The sequence below is a fragment of the Etheostoma cragini genome, chromosome 1 (genome assembly GCF_013103735.1).
Source record: "Etheostoma cragini isolate CJK2018 chromosome 1, CSU_Ecrag_1.0, whole genome shotgun sequence".
Taxonomy (NCBI): Eukaryota; Metazoa; Chordata; class Actinopteri; order Perciformes; family Percidae; genus Etheostoma; species Etheostoma cragini.
The window spans coordinates 3,261,338-3,267,717 of NC_048407.1; the positions used below are offsets into that span (position 1 = coordinate 3,261,338).

A 6,380-nucleotide genomic window follows, 5' to 3' on the forward strand; every position below is an offset into this window, starting at 1 on the left:
CACACACACACACACACACACACATTTCCTTTCTCTTTCCACCTCGCGACTATGTTAAACTGGGGTTAATTTTGCATTGCAGATTGAAGACACTGCAGCCGCATCACTGCGAGCAGCGTCGACGAGATAGATGTTTTTGTCATATTCCGTATAGGGGAAAGGCGGCAAATTGATATTGGCACGTTCTATTCAGCCGATTTCAAAGGGCTGATTTGTAAGTTTTGTGTTTTGAATCTGTCACTGCACAACAATCTCTCCACGAACCAAGGCGGATGTGTCAGAAAGGGAAAAAATGATGCGGGCAGAATGAGGAAAAACAGGGAGAGACTTTTTTTTTGCTGTTGTTGTTAAAGGCAAATAATCGTGCATGGTTGGGAAATGTGTTGGCAGTGAGGGGATGGGTCAGATTAACACCAGACATTATGCAGGCAGATAGCTCTAACTAGCTACAGACCTGCATGTGCATGTGCTTGTGCTTGTGCTTGTTAGGGTGAGTGGAGGCTGAACTCGAGCCAGTGGATGACAAGATCAGAAGGGGAGGGAACCGGCGCTGTTCAGCACGAGGGCCGTGGGGTTGTGTGAATCTGTGTTCCTGCAGCTGTGTGGACACATTGCCTCAACGCTCATCTTTTTCTTTTCTGCATTGGAGCGACCTCATGTTTCCTCCCGACTCTTATTTCCTAAGAACAACTCCAGCTTGAGTATGTCACCCTGTAAAAATGTCGTCGTAGCAATCTCACTCTCACTCCCAACTCGTGAAAGACTGACACATTGTCAGTGGCTCTGAGTTTCCCATACCGATTCAAAAATCACGCTTTAGCATCTGTATGGGACGCACCGAGCCGAGCAGACCCTCCTCCACAGTGCTGCAAAGGAGGCTCTGGCTAGTCCGCACAGTATTCTGGGATGGGAGAAACACTGCTGCTCTGGATTGTTGGCTTTTATTTAACCCTCTTGATGTCGTCAGGTCAAATTTGACCCATTTTTATAACGTGTGTCAGAAAATTGGGGTTCTTTCAACCAAAACGTAAAAAAAAAACGGCCTTCACAAGTAAAATAAATGATCAATTTACTACTCTTATTGAATATGGGTGTTTAATTTAATGTTATGGCATTAAAAAGAAAGTAAAATAACCTTGAAAAAAGTGACAAAAGTGACAGAAAGAGCTTCAAAAACGTTGGCAAGAAAAGCGTAGAAAACAGAAAAAAACATTGAAAAAACTGACAAAAACTTTGGGAAAAGCTCAAAAATATCAGGTGACAATTAGTTTAAACAAGGGTTAAACCAATCGCATTTGTCTTGGGCGGCGCTAAGCACCTGGCACTACCTGGGAAATATTCTCAGGAAGGAACTTGTTTTGGTGGAACGTGTACGTTCAAAAGGTTGTGTTAGTCGTGGGACAGAAAACTCAGATTGGACAGCTAGTCTAGCTAGCTGTCTGGATTCACCCTGCAGACATCTGACCGAATCAATCTTTACAATTCCAACAAAAATAATGTGGAAGCTAACAGTCATGTGGCCAAAAAGAGTGAAATTCAGCAGATTTTGCGGCGACAATTAAGCAATCCCAAAAGGGGAACATAGTGTATATAGAATACTAATATGCACCATTAATGTTTTTTTTAAGACATTACTTTTGGGGTATTTTAGGCCATTATTTTGATATGACAGGTAAAATAAAAGCTGTGTAATAGTTGGTAAAATCTCCCTTTCTACACTAACTATTCCATTTACTTCAACAGCAGAAAAATACCATATACTATATAACATATGGACACACTAGTCTCTCTAACTTTACCCATAGGTTTCTAAAGAGAGCCAAAATGAAGCTCAAAGTGGGTCTCTATGGCTCCTGCTATTGGCATTTCGGCAGTGTTTGGTTGGGTTAGGGCTGCAAATAAAGGACCAAATCGTTTTTAAAAGAGCGCCCCAAAAAAGGTTAGTTTTTACCTGGAAGGACAACAAGTACATCTTCAACTGACAAAAAAAAACAAGGGTTCAGTGGCCACTCAAACTGCAGATGTTGGCACTTCCACAATGGCTTCCCATTTCAGCACCAGAGGTTGCCACTCAGAACATACTGCACACATTGTATGATTTGCATTTATTTGTCAAATAAAGGGGGTTTGAGGTGTCTAAGAAAACAAATGAGAGTTGTTAAAAATCCAAAAAAAGTGCTCGGATTTGTCATGCACTTGTTTTTTTAGAAGGTCCCTGAACATTAGTTCATTGGCTTCTCATCTCAAGTTGAAACCTGCTGTCAGGCATGAGGTAAAAAAATAATACCTGGGAGTCGTGCAAAACAAATCTGGTGAAAGCTGGTATAAAGTCATGGAGCAAGCACACCTGTACAGACAACAACAACAACCTGTATAATTGATCTCTACTGCAGAAAACGTTTGGATCTGCTGATTATGAGCCCAGCCGTCATGCCGCTGGGTTTTGTTCAGGTTCCTGTTAGGTTCTGTGCCATGTCTTGTTTGAATTCCTGCCTTTTGTATCTTTGCGCCTTGATTGGCTGCCCTTCCGTGATGTGTTTCACCTTTTCACCAGCCCTCATATCACCTGTCCCTCGTTACCATGCTCGTTGATTGAAGATTCCTTTAACCCTCGTGTTCAACTTTTTTGTTTTTCTGTGTCAAAACATTTTTTAAATATTCTCTTTTTGTTAATTGACATTTTGGTTGCTTTTCAACATTTTCACGTTTTTTTCTATGTTACTGTAGACATGTCAATCTGCATTTTTCCCACATTTAAGCTTTTTTCCACATTTTTCCAACAAAATGAAATAAAATAAAATGCTATACTATTGAATAAAACACCCAAATTCATTTTAAGTAATGAACTGATCATTTGTTTGATATGTAGACGGTGTTTCGGGGAACCTCCACATTATTTCTTTTGGCAATTTGGTTGAAAGAAATTTACAATACAGAAACCTTTTGAAAACGGGTCAAATTTCACACAAGGACAACAGGAGAGTCATTCAGTGATCATGATAATAATAATTGTCATTCAGCAGAACACGAACGTATGTAAAGCTTTTGGTGTAACATATGTAGTGCTTGTGTGTGTTCTTGAATGCAATGTTTTTTTTTCTTCCTTCTGTTACATTTTCAGGCAGAGCTTTGTGCCACTTTAACTTATGAAAAGTGCACTGCATCTTGCAAATAATAGTTACCTGCTATTAAAAACAGACAAACACAAACACACACACACACACACACACAGGGCAATCTTTGTGGGGACCCGTCATTGACATAATGCCTTCCTTAGCCCCTTACACTATCCTTAACCATCACAACTAAATGCCTAACCCTAACCCTTACCCTCACCCTAACCCATATCCTAAAACAAAGTCTTAACCCTCAATCAGCGCTTGAAGTTGTGGGGTCCAACAGATTGACCCTACAAAGCTGTCGGGACCCCACAAGTATACTGAACTCTTGGTTATTGGACCCCACAAATACAGTTAAACAAGAACACACACACACACACACACACACACACACACACACACACACACACACACTTCCTATTTGGGCTAGTGTATAAATTCCACACACTTACCTTGTGGAGTGCCAATCAAATGTGCCAAAGCGGATTTCCCCTCCCTTTGCCTTTAGACCCCGGCAAATCCAGACAACGCAACAACATCATGACCAAAAGACACAAACTAGGACTGATGCCACTGTAATCATGATGAATGGAAGGCAGAAGACAAGTCACCATTTCCGCTCTGCTTGATAAATGGTGTAATACTACTCTTATTTAGCAAAAGAAAAAACGTAATCATAGCTCTTTGGATTGTGGTAATATTCCACATCACGTGTACTTAAAGAGCACTTATGGAATATCTATTTTCTTTGCCTTTTGTTCTGTGATCTAAACAAAGAATAGTACTTACAGAAGGCATTTCTGCAAAATGGTTCAGCTCATTTTATAGCATTTAAAATGCTATTTATTTTTTGATTTCATCTAATTTGAGAGTAGTTGGAAACACACAAATTTATCATATGAATAGTACTTCTGATCCAAATGGTCGCACGAAGAGTGTACAGATATTTAATAGTTCCTGCATTATATTGTATCTCCGGTGAGAAGCTGTACAGTGTTATGAGTCAGATCATACGTGACTTACAGAACGCTGCTGTGTCCACACAAAACCTGTTGACCATCCTAATGAGTCTGAATCCGTAACATCAGTAAATCCCCACAAAAACGGGGCCTTCATGAAAATGCAATGAGTCAAGAGATGCAGTGCAGATGTAGTGAGAGCTTTCAACAGGCCCAGAGCAAAGACTTTGGGAATTTTTATTATTTATATGCACAGATAGCATTTAATGCAGCATACCTGGACACAAATGTACTGTATATTGTCTAATTAGGTAAAATCCGGATGAATGATTGAAAACGGAACATTTGGATTTGATTCAGTAAAGTGCAGTTTTGGATTTGTTGCTGTTTTAACATCCCAAAGCTAAACACCACCTTCCCTTTTTAATTATTTGCACGGTGGTGTTACAGAACGATCGTTGTAATTATTGTTCATATCCTCAAGTCTTTATTGTTCTCATATTGTTTTGCCAGATAGCGTTAAGGTTAATATATTCTAGCTTTTAAGCCACATTATCCTCCTAATTATGATTCAACCTTGGCTTAGCTCTCTACCTTATTTTTTTTTAACTCAGCTCTCTTAATGAATGTTTCTTTGTTGTCTACTTAGCATTATATGACATTTGTCATATAGCCCAAGCCAACCCCCTCCCCCCTCTGATATAAATTACAGTATGACTTGAGAAACTTTAAATGGTCTGCCACCATCGTGGGCCCCGTTTGAAATTAATTGCTGCCATGACAGATGATTGCAGGCAACGTTAAGGTCATTAAGTTCTGCATACACTGTAATGAGGTAGAAACCAACACATGTGATTGGCTGCCTATTATTTACCAGACTACTGAGGTTGGCTTGTGCTACTTTGCCCTTGATTCCGGGAGAAGGGATTTTTTCCTCGCCTGGGAACACGAGAGCAGGAGTGGAAAATAAAAGAAAGAAACCTCACTTTTTCCTCTTTCAGTGACGTGTGTTTGTGTGTGTGTGTGTGTGTGTGTGTGTGGGGACAGAGAGTGGGAGATGTGGTAGGGTGGATGTGACAGTTTTAAAGAGTCTGAACATGTAAATCAAAAATAGTTTGGGCCTTAATGGATGTGTTTTAGCAGATCTTTCCCAGGCAAGGCCCCCTCATCCTGCGTCCCTGCGACCCGGTTGCATGTCTGGTGGGATGATGTTTACAATAATGGGGAGAGGCAGTCCAATTTCACCCAACACGGCAGGCACGGCAGCCACCTCTCTCCGCGGCCCCTACGCCACATTTGAAAAGAGATGAGATTGAAAACAACACTAACTTCATGTACAGGGCGACGTGGGAAGAGGCAGAGTCGTGCCACAGACGAGCATCAGACGCAATTTCACCTTGGCAGGGCGCTTGTCAAAATCAAGAAATATCAGTTTGTTTCTTTGTCTCTTCCTCCTTTTTTTCCCCTTCTTTCGCCACAACTGTATTTTCTACCCTTGGGGTGTCACTTATACATTTTCATACCAATGGAAAAAACTGCTTTTAGATGCTTTTCAGCACACAAACACTGGATGGTCCTGAGGGAATGTTGTGAAAACACTGATATACTCTCCCAATGCCAGTGTGTTCCTTTTCTTTGTATTGTTTGTCCTTGCATGTACATCCCAGTGAAGAATGGGAGTTGGCATCTGTTACAAGTCCAAACTGTCTGCTGCTTCATGCAATGAAACCATCAACTCACACTTAAAGGTGAACTTTGAGTTCCCGCATGGTTTCAGGACGATTTAGTCTCAAATCTTAGGCATCGTTTCTTGATCCGCTACCAGCCTGCCCCCTGAATACAATAAAAGCCTGGTCTCTGGAGACAACACAGAGGACGGGGGCACATGCTGTGTACCTAAATACATCAAACTACTCCAGCCAATCACCAAAAAGGCAGTTAGTTAGTCGTGTCAGTTACTGAAACATGGGGGAGGGGCCAGCTTGCTCTCTTAAGTTTTAAAATGTACATGGAACGTCAACAAAAGGGACCATGCAAGAATTCGTAGTGCACCTTTAAGCAATAAAGTATAGTGAAAATATAAATAATAAAATTGGGCCTCATTCACCAATATAACCCTATGATTTTTTTCTTTAATTTGTTAAAGTTCCTAAGAAAAAACGACATGATTCAGTCACATGTAGTAGCGTCAGCAGCGGATACAAAGCAGCAATGGAGGTTTTAGACCCTTTTAGGTGGGGCCCTTAAATTATAATAATAAAAAAGTTTGTTTAAATAAATATTAGTGCTTCAAGTTAGTTTG

At 40.6% G+C, this 6,380-nt stretch overlaps 1 long non-coding RNA gene across 1 annotated transcript in view; it reads right to left on the bottom strand.

Annotated features, from left to right (window-relative positions):
• Positions 1–1,449: 1,449 nt before the first annotated feature.
• Positions 1,450–6,380, bottom strand: part of LOC117946652 — a 16,520-nt gene continuing 11,589 nt past the window's right edge. The window contains exon 4 of the long non-coding RNA XR_004657069.1: positions 1,450–1,460. This is a non-coding gene — a long non-coding RNA (uncharacterized LOC117946652). The remainder of the gene's footprint in view (positions 1,461–6,380) is intronic.